The sequence below is a fragment of the Ambystoma mexicanum genome, chromosome 5q, assembly GCF_040938575.1.
Source record: "Ambystoma mexicanum isolate Mex_15411 chromosome 5q, UKY_AmexF1_1, whole genome shotgun sequence".
Lineage (NCBI taxonomy): Eukaryota > Metazoa > Chordata > Amphibia > Caudata > Ambystomatidae > Ambystoma > Ambystoma mexicanum.
In genome coordinates this window covers 845,638,339-845,662,738 of record NC_090933.1, presented here as the reverse complement: position 1 = coordinate 845,662,738, position 24,400 = coordinate 845,638,339, and positions in this window count along the sequence as shown.

Genomic DNA, 24,400 nt, shown 5'->3' with positions numbered 1-24,400 from the left:
TGAGGAATTCAGATTAGAGTTAGAATTACAAACTACAATCACAAGTGTAACAAAGAAACAAAAAAAATAACTGAGTACCACCCCAATCTTGTGCTTGTTGCTCGAGTTATGACAGTGCATGGGTTGCAGAGGAACCTAGCATCTGAGGCGCTTCCCTGACATCCGCATGAATGAACACTAACAAAAAAGGAATTGACTAGGTTCCTAACAATGCACTACCCACCAAATGCAAATTAATACTCAAATACTTTTCGTAAATGATAGATACAAAACGCTGTAGCATGAGTCCGATTTATTTCCTTCGAGACGTACCTCAGCGACTTAGCGATCTCCAGGAGGTGACTTGAGTGGTTCATTCTTTGAGTTTTCCTTTCTCCGCTGTCCTTAACTTGTATGGTGGGAAATGCTGTATGTGAGCAAAGCTCTATGATGGCTTGTCTGAATAGCAAACTTGCTTTTATTGAAGGTTTTATATTGGTACTAGAGAAACCTCCAAGCTAATCTCCAAGTCAGTCATTGTGAGGGTGGATGTCCCAACAGAAACGGATGAACATCAGAATAGGGGTGAAGTTTTGGCACAGAAGGTACCTATGGAGGATGAGGTTGAGGGACTAGAAATGTATCAAACTTCACTCCCCCTTGTACACCAAAGCTTTTTCCAAGATCACCAACTGACTCCAATAGTTCTGTCTCCACTAAGTGCAAGCGTTGTACGAGTGGCTGAGGAGTTAATGGCTGAAAATGGTGAATGTAACACATTTATTTACTTATTTATTGCATTTATTGGCAGTGCTCAACCCCATACGAATCGCAGCGCTGGTGCAACTTAGTAAACATGGAAGACAACCACAGTGCAGAGCAGAATGAAAGCAGTTAACTCCGTGCATAAAATATGATATCACGAGGTCCATCAAGGAGGGTAGAAATAGGGGAGGTCACTCAATGGCAGATTCGTCATATTTATCAAAAAGCCAGGTGTTTCGTTTTTTTCTGAAAATAAGGCAGGAGGGTTATTCTTGGATATGGGAGGGGAGGGTGTTCCGGGGAGTGGGGGCGATGACCATGACACTGGCTCCCCCTGCTCTTTTCCTGTTGAATTTGGGGATGGCTAGAGTCAAGGTAGATTAGGAGCGTAGGCTGTGAACTCTATTTGCCTCCACTGTCGACTCATCCAACACCAACATAATATTCCTATATTTTATCAGAGAAAATCATAAACGGGAGGAAAGGTGACTCAAATAAGACACAAAAAAACAAATAAATGAAATGTTTGATGGGAAGAATGCCTCAAAAGGGTCGAGAAAATGTCTACATAATTCAACCGCACCTGGCCCTACTGGAGTGGCTGATGTCCAGCCTCCGCTACCAATCTTGGGGGTGAAAGAGATTTCCGACCGCACGGTCATTGAATTAATGTTTTGGAATTAGTAAGTCCACGCTCCTCTATGAATGGGCCGGCACAAGGAGAGAACCTTTCATTGATGACCTCACCAGTACTCAGAGCATGTGTGTCGACCCAGTCTGATCCAGTGATCCAAGAGCAAGTGAATGGGGTGGGATTGATAAAAGGATTAGTGGCTAACAAGCAGGAAGTGCAGGGTGAGAGTGCGGTGGGTCATAAAACAACAGAAAACGACCTGGCAGTTAAACAATCTCATGAGGGTCCCCGGTACCCACCTTCCTGACTTTAGAAGAATGAAAACAATCCACAAGTGCTACCCAGAGGGTGAACAACCAAAAGCGTAATTACTTGTGTCCCTCAAATTGACAAATTCTCGAAAAGCTCCCATAGATCAAGAAGCTATAGTCTTGAATAGGGCTAAAGGTTTAAGTTTATTAAAGAGAGTCCCAGCGCTTGCCTTACTCAACACTAAAGACATTGCATGTGTGGAATTTTGGAATGACTACCGCCTAGATAAGGTGATTTCACACTTTACATCCCGTCTGGTAATAGAGTTAGTGGTGGAGGCGACTGACTATATGAGGTCGTGGGGCTTTTATCTCTCTATAGTTGTGCCAAAACCATTGTGAGTTTTCAAAATAAGTGTGACCAAAAAGAAACGCAGCAGAGGAATTGCCCCAATCCAACTAAACCTCTACAGATTAAACACTTTAGAGATAGTGGTCTAAAGCGACAGATAATGGGTACAGTTAGTGGTAGGTAGTTGGGTTATGAAAACGAAAATTGGAGTTGGCATGCCTTGGACACACGCCTACTTAATTCCCAATAACAGGGGGTTTTGTCCTCAAGTCGAGCAATTCATCCGATTTCTTGGAACCCTAGGAGTTGTTCCCATTTGTTTCAGAGTGGGAGTGTTAATTTGTGTGCTGTTGACATGTTTTTTCTGCCAGAGACTTGGCTTCAGGGGGCGTTCACTGTGGATGGTTTTCATTTGTAACTTCTATCAGTATATAAGGGGCATGAAGAGCGCCCTGCCTTCGGCCTATTGTTTGGTGTTAGAAACAGTCCCCCCATTCTGTTCTCCCTTTATGGGACACCAAATTCTTTTGTTCAAGCAGTTGAATTGAAATGGGATGCCTCTGATTATCCAATGTTAAAGTACACCTTGATATGGCATCTGTATTGGAATCCTGTGATGGTTTCTCAATCAGATTTATTTGACAGTATTGAGACTATTTATTTTATTTTATTTTTATTTTTTGCCACAAGACTATTATTTTTAATTGGCAAGTTCAAAGGAACTCGAATTTAATTATTCTATTTGGGGATTGGAATGCCTTGTGTGTCTCATTTCGAATGGAACAATGTCATTCTCACACAAATATCACTGTTGTGTCAAGTGGAAGGGCATGGTTGGCAGTTATGGATGCGTGGGGGGTTTGTATTTTAAATGGAAATGCTTTTTAGTGATAAAAACTCCTCATCATACATGGTATAGCGGATTACAGTAAAATGTCTTGGATTCACAGGACATTTTCTTAGATGTTGCTTCTTCGAATGTTGAGCGATCATTTCCCTCTTAACTAGGACTAGATGATTCAGCTTGCGCCTGAGCCTCCAAGCTTCGGTCATATTGACGTAGATATTTCTCTAGGCAGAAATCGTATATCCTGGAACAACCGAAACAGTGGGGTATTTAATAACACATTGGGCCTCATTACAACCCAGGCGTTAAGGGGTTAACGGCGCCGTAAAAGGTGTAGGCGCCGTTAAACGCTTAACGCCTGATTACGAGGTCCCTTTGCGGGTTGCACTTTAACGCCTGCTTTTAGCAGGCGTTAAAAAACCAACCCGCAAAGGGACCTAGGAGCTAATCACGGCACCGTAATTTACGGTGGCGTAATTAGCGCCTTCCCCATTCCCATTGAGCCCTATGGGGCAAAAATGGGAATGGGGAAGGGCCATGGCGGCATGGGGAATTACCGCCCAGCCAACCTCGGAATGGGGTGGTAATTCCTCATTCCGCCATGGCGGAGTCGGTAAATTACCGGCATGGACCATGGTGCTATTAGCACCATGCTCCAACGCGTGGGTCATAATGAGGCCCATTATCTGCCATATATAGAGATGAGGGATTCTATGAATTATTAAAAACGAACCCTTACTATGATATCATACCGGTGGTTTACCACTCGATACAGTGCCCTAATAAGGCTAAAGTTGTTAATAGACACACATACAATCCTGTGGGGTGAATTGAAAAATGAGATTTACGTTGAGCCTTCAGGCCAATTCCTACAACAGAGACAGTGGGCCTCATTACGACCCAGGCGGTAAGTTACCGCCTGGGCCGTGACTTTACCACCATGGCGTAAACTACGTTTACGCCATGGTGGTTGGCGGACTTACCGCCCCATTCCGACCTAGGCGGGGCGGTAAGTCCCCAATCCCCATTTACCCTTCCCCATTCCCATTTTTGCCCCATAGGGCATAATGGGAGTGGGGAAGGCGTTAATTACGCCACCGTAAATTACGGTGGCGTAATTAACTCCATGGTCCCTTAGCGCCATGGATTTTAACACCTGCTAAAAGCAGGTGTTAAAAGCACCATGGCGCTAGGGGACCTCGTAATTGGCGGTAAGGGGTCGGCGCAGCTAACGCTGGCGTTAACCCCTTACCGCCAGGGTCGTAATGAGGCCCAGTACAGCGAATAGAAATTAGGGTTGAGTATCAGAACTGGAGAAGACTGTACGAGTATAAACACCTGCTAAATGATTCACTGTCAATGCTCAAGGCCATTGCCAGCAAGGATTCTCAAGACTTCTGGCGGTTAATAAATGCTGACTCGAATTTTCAAACTAATACTCAGGCTAATCCAATTTCAGAGGATAAATCGATAGGGCACTTCCAGGAGGTCTATGCTAATGGCAATGAGAATTCGGTAGGAAATCAAGATATTACGGACGCTGTCTGGAAGCTTGAAATGTCTTTGAAATTTTGTGTGGTCTCATTTCACGTAGTAGCAATTCAAGGGTACCATGGCCAGATGGCCTCTCCACCATGGTTTTGAAGGGAAATGCATCTTTATGGGGGAATGCTTTGCTAATAATTTTCCAAAGTTTCTTGATTAGTAAGAAACTTCCCGATTCTTGGTTAACCTCAACAATCGTACCCATTCAAAAAAAGAGATCTAGAGTTAACCCGGTCAATTATAGGCTGATACCGCAGTTGGGCGTCCCATCAAAGTTGTTTGTTACACTTTTGTTGCAGGTTTTGACATTGTGGGCAAAGAAGGCTGAGGGACTGACCATTTTTCAGACTGTTTTCCAGAAGGGGACAGGAGCTTATGCCAATGGCTTCATCCTCAGCCTCCTTAAAAAAGAGGCAGTGGGGAGGTCTAAGCCAATATAAATCGTTTTTATTGACTTCTCCATGGCCTTTGACAGCAGAGATAGAAGAAAGCTGTGGTGTAAACTTCAAGATTGGTGCTGTCAACATTGTTGTTCAACATGATTGTTGCCCTACATTCTAGTACTGTTGTTCGAGTGAGATTGAAAGGACAAGAGCTTCTTTCTGCACCTATCCAAACTACGCGTGGCCTAAAACAAGGATGTGTTTTAGTGCCAAGGCTTTTTAATCTATTTATTTCAGATATTACTTGTGTGTTTAATGAAACTCGTTGTTTTCCCGCTAGCTTCACAGACAAATCAATGAATTATCTCTTATATGCGTATGATTTCATCCTAACGGACTACACTCCCCTTGGCCTGAAGTGTCAACTTGCTGGCTTGGAAGAATATACCAAACAAAACAACCTTACCATTAATATAGATAAAACAAAGATTTTCCTTTTACTATCAGGGAAAAAACCTTGTAACAATTTTAAATGTTTTTGGGAAATTAAGGAATTAGAATGGGTCCCAAATTTCATAATTGGGTTTTTATTTATTTGGGGGGGCTAGCCATGCAGAACTGTACAACTACCAAAAGTCAAAGATGTCTAAGCAGGCAGTTCACGCTGTATATACGAAATGTGGAAATGTAACACTTATCCCGGTGATTGAGTTCTACAACAAAAAAGTGGTCCCAGTTGTTATATATGATGAAGAAACACGTTATAACGTTCCCCTCTCTCCCCAAAGCTCTCCCCCACCTCTCCCTCCTCCGTTGAGGAACCAGGTCTCCACTTCGCTTCATTCTGGTATCATTTCTTTGCCTTTATGCACTCCGCCATTCTCAAACTCAGCAGTTCATATCTAGTACGCGGATGTTCTGAGGGCACCATTGTTGGACAAAGTCACTTCTCAGGAACCGTAACATTTGCCCCCATTCCTGCTGAAACCTCTCTGCATCCCCTTGAGCCCTATAGGTGATCCATTCCATTGCCACTGTGTTGCAGAGCTTGCGATACCAGTTGATTTACTAGCTGTTTTATTAAATTGGACTAGAATTGAAGGCCTCTTTTGGCATAAAGTTTTAAATCTTCCTAGCAGGGTACCGGCAGCCGTCATTATATACGAACTGAGCCAACCTTCTGTTGCAGTTTGTGTGCTGTGAAAGCACTTGGTTTTACTGTCCAAGAATGTGGCAGCTGAGGAGCACACGATCTGCTGGCAATTAAAAAAGATTATGGAAAGAAAGTTCTGCACTTCGTTTAACAATTGTGTGTCCAAATGTGAAGACGGTACGCAACAATACCATGTATCCATGGAGTTGATTCAGGATTTCCCACATAAAGCGGAAAAGAAGCTTTGGGAACTGGATTGGATTTTTACCATCCATGAAGTCCATAAATATCCGCTGTACTTGGGACTTTTGTTGGATGTGAGGACTCTGGGGGTTTACCTGAATACTTACTTAAACAAATTTCCAGGTGCGGCTTGGAGCACCCAATTCCTGCACTTATGGATTAACCTTTTCCCCACCAAGGAGATCCTTGGGGCGAGGGAAAGTTTGAGCGCAAACTCAGAACCTGTAGATATTGGAAAGAAAAGGGCTGCAATGAGACAATTTACCACTTATTACTGGACTGTGAAGCCCTTAATGATAGACACACGCTCCATTTTGGTCATCGTTTAAGGATTTAAAATCTTGTCAAGTAGCCTGGTATGGATATATTATGACTTCTAGATCAAATAGCTGGTGATTTGCCGTATCACGTTTTTTAAAGGAATTGTTCCCATAGAGTAGCCTGTCGTTAAATGGTTTATAACTAAGTATTGGTGGTCAAGGGATTGCTTTATAACACATTTTAAAATGCTCAAATTGCTGCATATGTGTTTTAAGTGTTTGTAGATAATAATGCTGCTCAATGAAATATTATGGTTTTAATGCGAGGTATGTATCTGTATTGTTTCTAATCTTATTAATTTGTATTGTAAGCAAGTTCGTGTGTGAACAAATACACTTAATAAAATAAAACTTCACAAATTATAGATGCAAAACGCTGTAGCGTGAGTCTGATTTACTTCCTTTGAGCCACCACGTATTTCGAGCCTAGTTCGTCTTCAATATGACACGTTAAGTTACCAACACCAGATGGTCACACGAATGATTTCACAAGATGATGAACAGAATCAAAAGGGTGTATAGATCCAAACATTCTGGCAGTCACCATGAGATGTCATGGTTGTGCGGCTACATCAATTGAGTAGTGTTTCAGCAAATTGTTTCTTTTTTTCATGAACCATTAGTGGAAAAGCTTTTACTCCATTTGTGTTCTGAAACTAAAAATTACACTACGCATAGATAGATAGATAGATATGCATTTTTCCACACGCTATTGCGATTCTTAAATAAAACAAACTAAAATAGCTGTCGTAACCTCTTTAAAGTTATTCTTTAGACAGAATCCCAGTTCTCTGTCCACTTCAGGAACCCCTAAACCTCTAATGAATCCCTCCCTGCCACTGCAACCCTTGTAGACAAATGCCCCCGTGGTAGCCCATAAGTCTCCTGGGACAGGTTTGCTTTTTGAGCCCCATATTTTGTCCCTAAGGTAATCCTATCACCCTGCATTGGTTTTAGGACATTGGTTGGTGGCACTGTAGTTTCGTTTTGGCTGCAACTGGGGCAGAAGCCGAGTTACCACTTTAGTATCTCAATGTACAGTTATAGTAGCCATTGTAGTACTGATGCTTTTTTTAAGTTCTGCTCTCAGCCATTTTGTTTTGGAATCAATATTGTTCAGGGAAATCATGAGTCAGGCCTAAAATGTTTGTTGTGCACATGTGTGCTCACTTTGAGTCACTCACTGTGCTCTGAATAGTGATTTGAACTAGTGCAGACTAATTCCTGCCCCTGGGCTGGGCATATGCCAACCTTTGGAAGGGAACACATATGTTTGGTAGTTTTTGGGGTCACCCTGACTGACTGGCCACTAACTCCTCTGTTAGGATCACTGGTGTGTGACTGGTGGACTGGTTTGGCCAGAGACTGTGTGTGTGGGTTGATCTATGGGAGATCATGTGCCTAAACTCAGTTCTGTTTGGGGCTTCATGCAGGGCCACCTAAAGCATTTTTGGGGACCTGGGCATGGACACCTTTGGGGCCCCCCTCCACCAAACCAAATGAATTAAGTGATCAAGAGATATCTGGTGGCAAACCCCCACCCCCACCATGATCATAACCTATAGGTTGATATGCTGCCTTGCAGCATTAAACATATGCATGTTTACTCCCTTTAGGTCCCCTTACCCTCTTCATTCTTGCTCTAATAAGAATGATAAACAAGTGGCATTTGAAGGCCAACATTAGCAGTCTACAAAGAGGTTACTTCTCTTTTAGTATAGAAACATGATACTTTTTATCACTAGCATTCGGGAAGGTATGAAGCCTCGGGTATTAATGCAGGACTGTATGTAAAAGGTACATGTAACCAAGAATAGGCAGATAATTCACATTAGCTGCCTCAGAGAATGCAAAAGTGCTCTAGCATGGATAGAGTAGACCAATTGTAAGGAAGGAGAAAGCTACACATAGAATAGCATGGATAGTGAATGCAGATTAGAAGCTACAAGGCGTCTCTATCCAGACAGAGATTAGAAGTGGGACATGGTTTTCAAATAGTGTTGCCATTAGAGATCAAGGGAACAAGTGCCTGTGGTGTGCAGTATATCAATGCTCACTATTATAGTGGAAGCAACCCTATAGCCAGTGAAACCATGAGTGAGGCTTTTATGAAGATCATACCCTGAGAAGGAAATCACTCTGAAGGGCTGACAATTTTGTTTGAAAAAAATGTTTAGGGACTGGCGATTTTGAGAGGTTAGGCAATAAAAGATTAAATGAGATGCCCAGGATCACACATTGCTTTAGGGGAGAAGCTGGGATTTGTGCCAACTATGCAATTTCTGCATTTGAACACTTTCTTTTCCAGCTCTTACCATGCACTAAAACAATCTCATTTTATAAAACTGACTTGCAAAGTACACAAAACACACTTCCAAACCTGACAATATTTGAAACCAAAATATTACAGAAGGGTGTTAGGCAAAATGTGAATGATTCTAGCTTCATTATCTTCTTCATCAAGGGAAGAATTAAAGTACCAGCATACCAATCAATGTGATTTTACAGATTTAATCTAGGTATGTATTTTGTACTTTTAAGCTTTAAATACTTCCAGAACAATGGCTTGTGAAATTGTCATTCATAAACGTGCAGAAAAACCTTTGACTTTTATACAAAAAGCAAAACGTTTTTTGTGTCAAAAGAGCAGACCTTAAAATATGCCTGCTTAAGGCCTACAACATCTGGTCGGCTCTCTCCTGTCTACCACCCTTTGCACCTAAATGGCCTACATAAGAAGAAATATCAGGTAATGAGCTAAACGATGCCACCAGCATGCAAGAAGGCAAACCTCACAGCAGACAGCAGAGTAATGCAAGAGATATTATATGATTTTACCAGGATCACTCTATCGTCTGCTGGCAAAGGCAGGAAACAAGCATGAACACTTTGGTTCCACAGTCTTGGATTTGGATACTTATTCACCATTTGGACTAATATTTTATGCTCATCTTTTGAGGGGATTGACTAGGTTTTAGAACTCCCCATCTGAACAAACCAATGTCTAGACCTTCACCATACGAATGACTTGTTAGTTTTTATAGCAACCCCTATCTGGTGCAGCAACATTGCTGATGATAGCACCTGTTATGCTGCAAAACCAAGTACATATGCAGGTAGGTTTATAAACTTCAGACATAGGAAAGGTTCAGCCAACCTTGATGGAATGTGCTCTTCTAATCTTTCATGTGACACATATCTCTGCAATGAGTGCTTAACACACTGAGCTAACTTCTGAACCATTGTGGCACTCAATTTATCAATATGGATTTCAACTTTAGCTATTGCACATGATCAACATAATTCCCACAGGAACGAAAGAATGCTACAGAAGTTGTGCCTATGGAACACACAAACTATGTATTCCACAGTGAACACAGAAAGCATTACATGATTAATTGTTCAAGGCAGAATTCAATTGTCAAAACAGACAGGCAATAGGTTTAATGGCTCAGCAGCATGCCATAACATCTCCTGGCCTGTGCTATCTAAGACTGGTGAACAATGGAATCTTACTTTAGATCAGGCAGCCGTGTGGGGACCCCAACCAAGGTGGGGGCCATGGGCAAGTGGCCCTTTTGCCCTCCCATAAAAACGTCTCTGGCTTCATGCACAATAACTTACCCGCTGGAGGATGCTGATGCTGAGAAGCTGCTGCTCATTATTTATACCCAGTTTGGCCATGCTTGCTGTACTGGTGTCTGTGTACCCCTGATGCTCCATTGCTGATTTGTGGCTACTGGACATGCTTCTTGGGCTGTCTTCCTTTATCACCTGGCCCCCTTCATTCTCTGGACTAGAACTTCCACACTGGGATCATTTTCTGAGCCACCTTATTGCTGCTTCCTTTTCTTACTGCATGGTGCTCGCGCCTTACTGTTGGAAACCGCTATTCCTGAAAGGGTTCTGGGACTCCAAGATCCTACCTTTCCTGCTCTGATAAGATGCCCTGTGTCATCCCCATCATTGTTCTCCTTGTGGAACAGTGTTCTGCTGGTTGGCTGCCTCTCATTGTTCTGCGAGCTGCCAGAACCTGCTCTACCGGTTCTCCCAATCTTCTGGGTCAATTTTTGCAGTTTCTTCCATTTCTTGCTTGAGGGTCCCACTCCTAGGCAGGGAGAGCATTCTTCTTTTCCACCATCTGGGCCATTGTTTATCTGGAGTTTTAGTCTCTGGCTGTTTGGATCCAGACACTGCACCTGGAAAAGTAGAGTTGTACTCTCTGGGTTGTTCGACCTTCCTGAATCCTTCTTATCTTCACCTACAACCATGAGCACCTACCTCTGGGCCCTGGGTTGGTGGGTTATTCTTGATAGTTGCCTTCAGGGTTCCTGGTCCTCGTGGACACAGATCTCTGCAGATATCGTCAAACAGTGTTTTTCCAATTCATCCGCATTGGAGATACAACCTGCTGTGTGTCATCTCTTCCTGTGGAGGCTAGGTCTCGGTCCAGACTCTAGAGCTCTTCTGGCATCCCCTGTGATTGATTTCCACCATATATGCCCCTATGGGGTAGAACTGGGATTTGCCTTCTTTTTCCCCATGGCCACAGTTTGTCTACTGACTTCGTCCCACTTATTCCTAAGGAGAACCTTAGGAGTTTCACCTGAAACTCTTTCCAAAGTGACTTTGGAAGTGCTTAGATGTCGTCATACATGTTTCGTGCTTCTACCTTGGCTCTAGTGGGCTTTAGGCCAAAGACTGGAACTTCAGCTCGTGCCAGTGATTTTATCTGTATTTTTAAAGTTTGCATTCCTCGTCTACCTATGAGAATGCCTGGTCACAATGTATCTATTTTTAGTGTTGCTGTTTCTAGCTTACTCTAGGAGTGCAATGTACTGCTGCAATTAGCCTGCATGCATCCTAGCTTTTGGTGACCTTTCACCATGTCGTGTTGTGTGTTTTCCTGTTGTTCCCCCTCTAGGTCCAACATTCACTGTATCGTGTCCATTTGTATTGTTAATAATACCATGTTCTATAGAAACGGGAATTTGGCGCCTGTGCACAGTGTTCGCATCTGGGGCACTAGAATGATTATTAATTAATACTGTGTTTTAATGTCTGGTCCCCCTTTTCCTCCGACCCCTTGACTCTATATATAATGTGCCTAACATCGGGTATTGGACGTACATTGTAGTAAAAGAGTGGCTTGGGTCGTTATTGACATTTTACCATGTTTATAGATGCACTGGGTATTTTAACGGTCTGCTATGTTTACCTTAAGTACCTTTTAACTGATAGATTCACATATGGGTAACTTAAGAAAGGGCTCTATCTTCCAGCATTCTAGTGTGGGGTGAATTCTTTGTATTGCTGTGCGGAATAACTCTACTTCAGTGTCAGCCTACTTCCACTCCCTGGAGTTACACCTGACTGCTCTGCCACATTACCTACCCGAGAGAGGATTGGCTTACTTTTTGGGTTGGTATAATGACTCACCTTTTGGTAAATTGGTTGAGCAGCCCTCACCAAAGAGTTGGACAAAAATCTCCCTAACAGTTATTCATGGAAAGGTTACATGACTTTATAACAACATTTGTTATAACGAATGCACATATACCGAAGATTTTGCAAAGACAAACATAACACATTTCTTTTTTTCTTTTTTCGGGGGGTGTCCGCCCCCCAAACACCCATTTCCCACCACTAAAAACCCACCCCAACCTTTTACTCACAATATTTAACACTTTACCCTACACCCACACATTCATTTTCGTTATGGTTTGTCATTGTAAAAGTTTCAGCATATGTGCATGTCTCCATAAAAATGTCATTATAAAGACTGGATACGGATGCAGTTGTCTCGTATTTCACTTTCTGATTTCCTCACCAGACTGATAGGACTTTACTTACCAAACAAATTCTCAGGTTTTCTATGATGTCCTGAGTTTTCAGAGGCAAATCCTCAATTATCGAACAATACTGTCCATTCTTATAATCGGTTCCATGTCATTCCATCGCCCATTTTTATTTCGCGTTTTTTTGTTGGGGGTTTACCCCAAAACCCCCTTTCCCATCTAATTAGAATCTGGTCTCGAAATACCCCAAAACCTTATATCCCACTACCCACCCATACCCCATATTTTTCGATGGGTTTTTGCAGTAAAAAATCTGCGGCAAAAAATGCAGCGAAGAAAACGGCTATGAATGGACGTCGTACTTTATAATCATTGAAGGACAGTGGGCCTCATTGCGATCTCTTCTAGGCTTTGCAAACTATGTGCCATTACTGATACTGCTGAACTAGTGTCCCGATTTCAGTAAGCAACTGCTGATGCCATTAGCCTACTCGCTCCAGAAAGCAGAACAATAATTACAACGGAAGCAAGGAGGCACACATGGTTTGCCAATTAGGTCATTGTAGCCCATAAGTGTAAAAGAGCATGTGAACGGGCCTGGCGGAAGAGCTTACGTCCAGCTATGTTGGCAACGAACAGGAAGGTAGCTGAGGGCTATAAACAAGCCATCCTTGATGCTAAATACAATGAGTATAACGCCAGAATTTCCAATGCTAAACCAAATTCTAGGTTACTCTTTACTATCTTAAAAGTGCAAGAAGGAAAAAAGGCCTTACCCCCTAGGGTGGAGATTAGAGATTCCTGGTGACATAATATTCAGGATGAGTTCGCCAAGAAGGTACGGAAACAACAGCAATCTATCTGTCATGCAGGCGTCCCATCCATCTGTGGTTGCCCAGGATGCTTGTATGTCCTATAAGCATCAGCCCAAACGTGTCTTTAGGCAAATTGTGGAAAGTGAGGCCCATGAGGAAGCCTGAAGCATATGTCCTGTATCAGGGACATCTGTCCGGCCAAAATAATTAACAACTCTCTAGATTTACTTATCCCATGGATAACAAAGATTATTAGCACCTAGTTCAGAGACATGCATGTATCAGTGTCTGAAGGAGGCGTGGATCACCACCTCCCTCAAGAAGGAGCATCTGGTCCCCAGTGTAGCCAGCAACTAGAGACCCATAACCATCCCGTTTCCGTTGAAGATTTTGGATCATACGGCTTATCTTCGTTTAAGGCTTTTAATGATAATAACAACTTGTAAGGCACCAGGAAATCAGGCTTCCGGGGCAGACATGGCACAGAGACTGCATTATTGGACGTAAAGTCTAACATCACCGGCATCATCGATAATGGGCACACATCACTGCTTATGCTGCTCCATCTATCAGCAGCATTTGATTTGCTGGACTACGCCATTCTGGTTAACAGGTCAGGTGAAGTCACATGGTGCTCGGAAAGCGTGGTTGCCTGGATTATGTCTTTCTTAAACCCTCACACTTTTAAGGTTGCAGTGGATAATCATCATGTCATGGCATCCTCATTGTCCTGTGGAGTCTCCTACGCTCTCTAACATTTACACCAGACCCCTATTTGACCTGCTGGATAAATTAAATGTCAGATATACAACTATGCAGATGACGCACAGATGCATTTGTGTATTTATATATTTATTGAGCATTTGTATGGCACCTATACATCAAAGATTGTTTTCAGGGCCACAAGACAAGGGGGCTGGAGGCGTACAGGGGAGGAAATTGCAGCAACAGTCCTACTAGGCCTTGTGCAATTCGGATTGTGAAGATGCAATAACAGGAAATTCAGGGAGAGTGCAAAAATAGAGAAGTGCAAGCGGGAAGGGAGAAAGGGGCTGGGCGAGTGCAAGGGGTCAACTAGTGCGAGGTAGGGGAGGTGGACCAGAATCAATAGGCTGCTCAGAGAAGGGAGCCCAAGGGCAAGTGCTGGTAAGGGCTATAGGGGAGACTGGTAGGAGGGCCTGTCCCAGTAAGACTCATGAAGGATACAGGCCACCAGACATAGAGGCTGGAGGAACTAGCAGGGGAGGGGTAAAGGGAGAGGCAAGGAGGAGGATAAGAGGAAGGTCTTGAGAAGCTTCCAGAATTGAAGGAGATCTGGCTCAAGATGGAGAGGGACAGGAAGGCCTTTCCAGATGGAGGTTCCTGCCGAGGAAAGAAATCTACCCGCCATGCTCTGCTTAGAGAAGCATCTGACTTGTAGTGAGTTCGTACTAGAAGAACGAAGAATTCTAGCAGGGAGGTATTTAGAGAGAGAGAGTTGGCTGTAGTGTGGTCCCAGATCCCAGAAAGCCCTATATTCTTATAGAACGTTCAGGCAATTACCATCAAGACTCAGCACTCATGAATAAAATCCACGCAGCAATTCAATCTTGGATGGCCACCAATTATTTAGCCCTAAATGATGAGAAAACTGAGCATTTGATCTTGGACTCAGATCTGCAATTAAAAAAGCTGGACCACTGATATAGCCACATTGATATTTCAGGTTGCAATATTCCAGTGGTTGACCATGTCAAGACTCTTGGAGTACATCTTAGTTCACAGCTTTCAATGATTGCACACAATTCCCACCTTCGATCAATGTGTGCGCACGTCACAGGTCTGCTCAAACAGATTAAGCCTTATCTCTAAGGGGGAAATAGATACTTGTTCACCTTGGCCCTCATCAATTCCGGACAGGATTACTGCAATAGTCTGTTGGCAGGAATTCGTAGTCTAACCTGCATGTGCTACAGGTCCTCCAGAATGGAGCAGTGAGAGCTGTGTGCGGTTTAGCTAGACAAGATCATGACATTGCCTCTAAACACTCCCTGCATTGGCTTCTGGTGAAGCATCGGATTCCACTAAAAATATTTACGCTGACCTTTAAATGTCAAACCTGTATATCTGAGAAATAGTTTGAAGCCTGCGCCTTTCACGAGGCATCTCCACTCTAATACTGACAATAAGATCACACAGCTGCTCTTCAAGCTACAGAAGTTGGGGTGGCGGGATAATTTTGATTTCATTGCCCCAGGTCCTGGAATGCCCTGCCCCCCTTAGAAATCAGTTAGGACCCACTTCTTTACGTTAGGATTGTGTTAGTAGTTACCTCAATAATGCACGTTCCTGCTGCCTTTCTGTGTGTCATTGTCTATGTTTGATGTGTGCCATGTGGTCCATGGGGTTTAGGTCTACTTGATTGTAAATATTTCACCTTTTCCAATTTGACCTATTTTTTTGGGGTCGTTTTTTGATCTACCCCTGCACCCTCCCACCCTCACTTCCCCCACCTTAACCTGTTCCCTTATCCCGCCCCATGTATTTATTTTATTTAATTTTGCCTGAAAAAAACAATCAAAAAATGTGGTCAAATGCTTTTAGATCAAGTATGCTAATACCGGCCATGGGCATGTGGCGCGGTACAAATAATAAATAACAATAATAATTAATATGATAATAATTACAAGTACGGTAATGCCGTTAAAAATGGTGGTAACGTGACTGGAATTCCATTACCGCTGCATTGCTGCACCACCATACTACAGGTTTGGCGGTGAGGTGGAGGATTTTCCTCCAGCAAAAAGCTGGAGGGAAATCTGCCAATTTACTGCCAAAAATCTGAAAAATCGGTGGCATTACCGCCAGCGGAATCCCCATGAAGTCCTACAAACTGCAAAAACTGGGGACGTACGCCACCTCCCATCATGTGTCATCATGCAGTAAATCTGCAGGTACAAGTGGTGGTAACAGTAAATCTGCTTGGTGGAATTTCACCAGATTTACCGCCGAAATACTGGCAAACTTGCTATGAGGCCCAGTGTATTCACAGTTATTTAACATTATTATCATGATCTTACACACGCAATCGTCGAGATGGTTCATTGAAGGCCTGTTAATTTCTTACGACGCAATTTTACCAAAACTATAAAATTCGTGATTGTTGTGCTCCTCTGCTCGATATTTCTAGAATAATGAACGTGTGTGTTACCAACGTATAAGTATATTTTGTCTGTACATCCTGGAACCACTAGGCCCTAATGCCAAAGGAGGCACCATTTGCACTGATTCCCATCCGAACAAGCATGATAATAGCAGGTGAAGCATGCCCAATGCACATTAAGATCTATATTAAATAGCAGCCTTTTCTAGTGGCCCTTGGTTCACTCGGACATCGAGTGTGTGCATGGACATCAGTAGGCTCCAAAACACGGCCCTGCACCCGTGCCCTTCATCCAATTCAGGCAGAACTTCCTTCAATAACAAGTCCATGTTTTGGCCCCGGTCTTTACCTCCCACACCCGGTATTATCCTGCTGGCCTTGAGAGCTACCTTTAGGTTCAGAGCTAGTAAGCAGCATACCATTTGCGAACGCGTAGGAGGCAAGCACATGTGGAATAAGACCAAATGCTGTATACTTTCATGGCTAGAATGTCAAAGTCCGTTTTGTAGCCATGGAAATAGTTCAATAAAGCCTGTGTTTTCAAGAAACAGGGTAGAATTGTTCTAACGCCAACTGATCCCCATTGTTGAGAAGACATGTTCCGTTCTATACGTATATTGCTCTAAAGAGATATGTCGGCCTGCGGCGTGTAACCGTACATTTGTAAAGAGCAGGCACCGAAGGGAGAAAGGCGATCTGTTACCAGTAACAGATAGTGATATTGGTTTTTGATGTTGCTGAGACACCAGGAGCCTTGTTGTGGCTGCCTGTGGCGGTGACTCACTCATGCGCGTCATTGTTCTGCCTCCCTGTCACATGATAGTCACTGTGACACTAGATAAACATCATCTACTACTGACCAAAGTACGCGGTTAGACTATCATCCGGGATTATATGCTCGGCACAGGAGCACCGCCTAGAAGCACAACATAAATAGGGACATCAAATTAGGCCACGTGAAAGCGTTTTGTAAACGTGATGGGTAGCTTTGCTCCAGAGTCACTATATAGACGAACCTAGCTCCAAGAAGCAGCAGAACATGTCCCTTAGGAGCACCTCACTCCTGTACATTGAACAGCATGAGGGCCCGACTGAAACGAAATCGGCGTGTGATGGGTGTTGAGTGTGGGGAGGGTAAGGCATGGGACAGAACACTGAACAGAGACAGGGTGGTGGGAGGAGTTGTGAGTTTATGTGAGCTAAGTATTGATTGGTGGGTCTGGTGCACATCATCCTTTAGGATGGGGAAGCGCCTGCGTGGGTCCGCCCACGCCTCTGATAAAAGAAAGAAAGAAACATTTTGTTTTCCTATTTCCAACACAACACTATTCACGGAAGCCTTAAATCCAGGAAGGGTAAGGGCAGTGGTGGAAATGGAAAACATTTACAAGGGGATCCCACAAGTGCCGCTGTGGGAGTGGAGTTTGGAGGTCGGGCAGAGTGCCGAGGGGGTGGAGTTCCGAGGAGACAGAGCTGGCAGTTGGACTCCACTAAAAGAAAATGTTCAAAATAAGATTGTAAAAATGGTGCAATTTCTTTCATGCTGCTTCTGTGCAAACTCCACACTGTACATCAATTCCACTTGAAATCACTTTCATGGCAGGTGATGCACCCAAAATACATTTTAGTACATTATGGGATCCAGAGACAAGCTCTACAGTAGAAGGCTACCAGGGTAGCTCAGCAGGTTGAGAGTCTGTTGCTGAGATGTTATATATTTAAAACTGGTTGTTAATGGTATGACTTTTTGCAATTCATTACATAAAAAACACAAGTGCTACGAAATGTGTTTGGCCAGGGGATGGGTTGGGCTGGTCGCTTGCTTATTCAGGGCAGAGGTGGGGTATTTCTGCCCCTGTAGTGAAAATAAAAAGTTGGCACCTAATGAACCCATAGTTTAATTTCCTAAAAACCGTTGTCAGCACAACAGAAGCAATGTACTTCTGATTAATCAGTTTGACTAGCAGATAACATCTTTATAAACATAACCTGTGATAGAACACAAAGGGCACACAAATTGGCGAGTATGTGTGGTAGTCCGACAAAAAACAAATATTTCAAAGAAAACTAGTGAATGCAAGCCGCATTTTTCAGTTTGGAAATCACTTTTGTTTTTCTATGGAAGCGTAACATGCACATTTGGAAAACAATTGTGTGCCCAGCATGTAGAAAGCCTGCTTTCAACAGTGATGCCCCCTCCCAGTTATATTCATGGCCCATTGATTCCTGTGGTGTCCTTTTCAGGGCAAAAGAAAAAAACAGGTTAAGCAAATATAATCTGCAAACACGCGAATGACGGCTGGGTAAAGGCTCCCAGCGCAGATTAGGTCACCGAGTCCCCAGCTTCAGTCGGCGAAGCTGTCGGCTTGGTATAGCCTGGTCAGGGCTGAGGCTGGTCGAGTCCCAAGATCCAGCCAGACATCTAATGCCGGATCTCGGATCCAGCAAGAGCCGCCCATTCGCCAGCACTGGGTGAGGGAAGTTATACATGTATTTACATGTAGAATCAATGTGTACCACAGGTGAGAGGAGGTGAAATGTTCTCATATACCAGTGTTTGCCATTATCTAGTGTACAACAAAATCCCCCGGCCCGTGCCCCAACATGGAGAAGCCAACACGGTTCGAGTCAAGCCTACAGTATTTATAATTCTCATTGTTTGGTGATGGTAGTTGAATTCAGATGCTCACCCTGCAAAGGAAGTGAAAGAGAAAACTAGTTATGATAGAGTGCCATAATTTCTAAAAAAAATAGCTCAGTTTGTTAAGCACTTGGTACAGAGATTTGTGTTCATATGCCAAATCACAGTACCAAATTCCAGCAAGGCTGACATCTTTTCAATGTCTGAGGTTGAGAAACCTTAGTGTATATATTTATTTATTTATTGGGTATTTGTAATGAGTACATATACATATATACACTTTTGTGATAGTAACACTGCATGCTACACAGCAACATAACTGCCAGTTAGCGCTAGCTATAAAAAGTAACATAGCATCAGTCTAGTGAGGTATAGAGCTTGGTACCTCCAAATGAGTGTTAAAACTGGCATCCACCCCCAAGTGAGGAGCATAAAGTGTTTGTCGGGAGAGGTGATTAGGTAGTCAAATTCAAGACACCGGAACCAAAGTGTTGAGGCGAATATCCCAGCTTTGCCAGTGAAAGATACAGTGATCCTGGACAAATCATCTTATGCCACTGTATAATACTGTGCTGCCTCCATGAAAAGGTTTGCCTTCCCACTTACTAATGGCATTGTATAATCCATTGCATGCTCTTTCTTTTTATGTAGGCCATTTGAGTGGAAGGGGTTCTAGACAGAAGAGAGACAACCGAATGTCGTATCGGACGTGCATATTTTCAGGTCTGCTCATTTGGCAAAAAACTGCTTTCTTAGACAATTTCAAAGGTACTTATGCACATCATGAATAAAAGTCTTCAATTCTTTGTGTTGGGGACTGGTGGGGAGTACCCATGCATATTTTCATTGCTGCAGGACATAATATCAAGATGTGAGTTGTGATCGCAATGGGGGTGGGAGAAGGTTGGGTGTACGACTATAGATTCTGGATCCCATCATTTCTTTTGATCAGAGGGGGCCCAAAAGAAGTCTGTTGCCCGGGCCCAAACATTCCTTAAAATGGCCCTGGGAGTGCATGCAGCATTTACTTGTCTAAATGTCTTAGATTTTATCTGGCTACTGAAAGCAGCAGATTCATATGGTCCAAACCGGTAGCCAGCATGATCAACACTGGAGGTTTGTTATAATGTTTAATCACTGGCTCCAGTCTGATGGAAAAACAGAAGGCAAACGGCTCACATGCATTGGCGAGGTGGCCTATCTGTTTCTGTTAATCACTGCTGTGTGAGTTGGCTCTGGCTGAGAGACGCAAAGGGCCAGAATGGAGAGCAGTCGGTCAACACCCACAGGCAGAACCCACTGTCAGCCAGATTTTCAAAAAAAAATCAGAATAGCCCAAGTACATCCAAACCTATATTCACTGCTTCAGGATTGTGGCTAATCTGAAGAACTCACCGTACATAGGCAAACAAGCATTGCCCAACCAGTGTTAAGCTCGCCTTACAGAACTCAGCACAGGTTGACTAAAACCCGCCCGAAACACAACCGAACATTTCATAATCCCTATGGAGGGATTTCCCACAGCACAGATGGCCTACATGTCACATTCAGATCTCTGAAAAAGTCACAAAACCTGCTGAGCTAACATTTTATTTTGTCTAATTATTTTTGTCTAATCATCATTCAAAGTTTAAGGAATTTAATAATGGATGTAATTCCCTTGACTCAAACTGCCACTCAAAACTGATGGGCTACTGGCTCTCTGTGCAATTTGCAAGAATGTGATATGATAGGTTATTTATAACGTGCTTAATACCCAGAGGTTTCTAATCGCCGACCCAGGGATCGAACCTGTGTTACTCTGCGTCGTCTTGCTTACAAGGCGAGCGCGTTGCCCCTGAGCTATTCTCCCAAGACTGGATACCATTACTGATGACAAGTTTCCCTCGACATAGACATAATTGATGTCACGTGACTTACAAGTGTATATACACAAGGGAACCCTGAATATGCCACAAAGTGCTGGGTCAATATATCCAACAACACCACAGGCTGCATGGCAAACAATTAATAATACATGAATTGATTAACTTAAGTCAATACATCCTCTAAGCCAAGCATCAAACTGTTTCATTAAAAATTACTTAAAATGTATTTCTTCAATTATCATAATAAAGCCATCTTCAATGCATACACGTATGGCCATTACAGCACAATATGTTGATTCTTAGAAAAGCAGCAAACTACATACATGGCAATTTCTTTTCACCACTTGATTCTTTGTTGGAGAGATTGCGAATAAATGTAACTGGGATCTCTTGGTACTGACTATTACCATGACACAAAAAGAAAGTTTGAAAGTCTCCCAAGAGATGGAAGAAGCAGAACTTATCTTCAGAAATTACACATGCACTATGGACGTGAAAGCTAAGCTTGATATGAGATAGACGTACCCATCTTTAATTTATCATCTGAAGCCTTGACCACAGCACAAAAAGCGTTCTCTCGAGAGGTTAGTTTGTCCCCTCTCAAGCGGTGAGCGGGGACACGGTTGTAACAATATCTATTGAGGACCACTATTAACACGGGAAGGACTTTATTTATTTATTATTGTATGTTTACATTTGTAACACGCCTAAACCCACCGGCACCTTCCCCCCCGCCAGTTAAAGCAGCACACTAAATAGTGCTATTTCTGTAATATTGAGTTTGCTTAGCCCTGTCTGAACAACATACAATAACACCAAGGCTTTCTCCCCCTGTGCCACACTAAGCCAAGAACCAGTCCAGGGTATTGAGATAATAGATATTTTTATTTATTTGAATTAGATGTTACGAAACTCAAACAGTGATGTCAAACACCACTTTATCCATGGCACAACACAATACACTTCTCTCAACATAAATAAATCACACAAGTGAGTTGAAAGGAACACAAATCACAATTCTTTACTTTCTACAAATTTCACTTCTAGAAATAATTAGCATTGGTTAGTGAACACAATTTACAAAGGTAGTGCTGTGCAAATTTGATTTTCCTGCACGCTTAAAAGGCTAGCAGTTTAGTATTTCAGATTTGGACAAATGCTTATGGCAATTATGATTTCACCCACCCTTTTTGGTTAAAATAAATATGCAGGGTGATTTAGAAGTTTGTTTTTAGAACCCCCCCCCCTACTTTAGTCTGGGTTGGGGAAGTCTGACAGAAAAATTAGGATGATTGAAGAATTCTGGATTTCAGAACCCACCACTGAAAGGCCTGTGTTGGGGAAAGTTGGACAAAAATATTGGAGTGATGTAAGATCAAAGACACTCTTCTTCCTTAAAGAAGTTGGGGTTACCCAATTAGCATATAGGCTATAGTTTTTCAGCACACACTGGGAAGTGAGCTTTGTTAATTTAGAATTTTAACAAAAATCAACCACGTAGTGTTTTGCCAAAGGGAATTAATCAAATTTACATTTTAATTAAATAGGCTAAGGGGCTGATTCATGGAATTATTTGCACCGAAAAACAGGGATTTGTGTGCCATTCTGCCCACAAATCCCCATATGTTAAACATGGATTTATGGGCAGAATGGCGCACAAATTCCTGTTTTCGGTGCAAATAATTCCATGAATCAGCCCCTAAGGATCTAAACAGATTTCCCACAACCCCTTACTTAGTGGAGAGAGAGAACAACACAGACAGAACCCCCTTTCACTTGGGTCTCTGAACAATCTACTTAATTTCAAATATCTGCTCTGGTGCTAAGGAGAATATCAGCACCTCTGGACACACTGGAAATGCAGTGAGATCTGGTCAAGTCTGTTAGGAACGGTTACCAGGATTCACCCTCTATTTTGGCTTTCCTCTTTCAGCAGGGCCCATCAGCTCCAATATTACCCTGTGACTCTGACTTCCAGGCAAAGTGAGCCTACAGCAATCCCAGTCAGTTTCCTTTTAAATAGTCTTGCAGAAAAGGCACAGTTTCCCCTTTGATGTTTTTCAGCCAGCTTCCCTGATGGTAAATGTCAGCAGCTCTGTCCCTTCTTCATAGTGCACTCCCCCTTATATAGCAGCGATGACACCATCAAGTTTACAATCTTGGAGGAGTACCATGCAAGAGTTCTCGCAACTAGGATTGGACAGTTACCCTTCTATCTCCTTCCTACTCCAGTCCAGTTCTATGGGTTGGTTTAGAAGTCTGGAGCAGACATATAGCAATTTGTATTTGTAATCGTCACCTGTTGTCATGTCAAATTTTGGGCAATAACTAGTTATGTGGGAAAACATCATAATTTTACTAACAACTGCTATAAGATATATATTTTCTGATTTAGCTAATCATGGGGAATTAAATAAGACGACAGCCAGGTCTGCACCATGTTGCATGGCCGTGTGACAATTTTCTGCCGTTTTCACAGAACACATAACACTTATGAACATGCAATTTATTCCCCATATTCTTAATTTCACCCTCCATCCGTTCACCAACTCCCAAATTGGGAACATTTTCATATCAGACAGAAACCCATTTTAGATGTCATTACAGTTCCCTGAGTCGCAGGTGGGTGAATTTTATATCACCAAAATCGCCTGCAAATGACCTAAAAATGATACATACATGCAATTACTTTGACTTATGGTTGCTAAGAAAAAGGCCTAAATGATTATAGTCCTTTTTAACAAATGGAATCTTCATATATGCAAATATGAGCTTCCCTTCCTCCACGCCATCTGCCATTTGCCACTCTTGTACAGCCCGTAACCAGAGTTGTTTTATTAGTCTCTTTGAAGTTGGTTGGTTGCTCTTTGAAGTTGGAGTTTCAATGTCCCTTAATTGTAGCCTCTGTTTTCACACCGCCTGCTTACATTTTGGTCATGCATCAGCCAGGCAAAATTGTCCTGCAGAGACAGAAAGTCGAAAGGTCACTTGGTTTCCATACATTTCAGAGGCCACATTTTATTCTTGTTGTAAAATAGCCAAGGGGGTGTAAACCAGGCTTTTAAGGGAGAAGATCTTTGTGACATTTGTCCCACAGCAAGCAACGGGTTTGCCTCAGGCCTACAGAAACATTTTCATGGAAACAAAGTTGGCTTTTCTTTTGAAATGTTTGCTGGTATTTTGCATGCAAAACATAATATACATTACCTTTTGTCATCAGGTGCCATTTCTTTTCCCTGAAATGTTTATGTTAGCAGGGGTATATTTTTTTACATTGAAACTGCTTTAACTTGCAAACACACATGCATAGCCGTTTTAGTGTAAGTGTTCAAAAATGCTGTTTTTCATGTGAAAGGGACCCTTGAATTTCTCCTTCATTTGTGAATAATAATTGCTGCTTTTCCTTTGGTAATGACAGGTAGGCTTATTTCACATGGACCTTCGGTTTCGGGCCTTTGATAACACCCCATACGGTAGAGATGGACCATGGGAAATTCTTCAGGAGAATCAGGTTTACAATATTATTTTAAGGTAAGGAGGAGCCCAGTGAACTGGCACAGACCCAGTTTAGGCCACCATCCACATTCACACCTAGTGACCAGCATATGCCATAAGAAATGTTTACATTTGAGAAGATGATTCTGAAATAATTATCACAAACTGT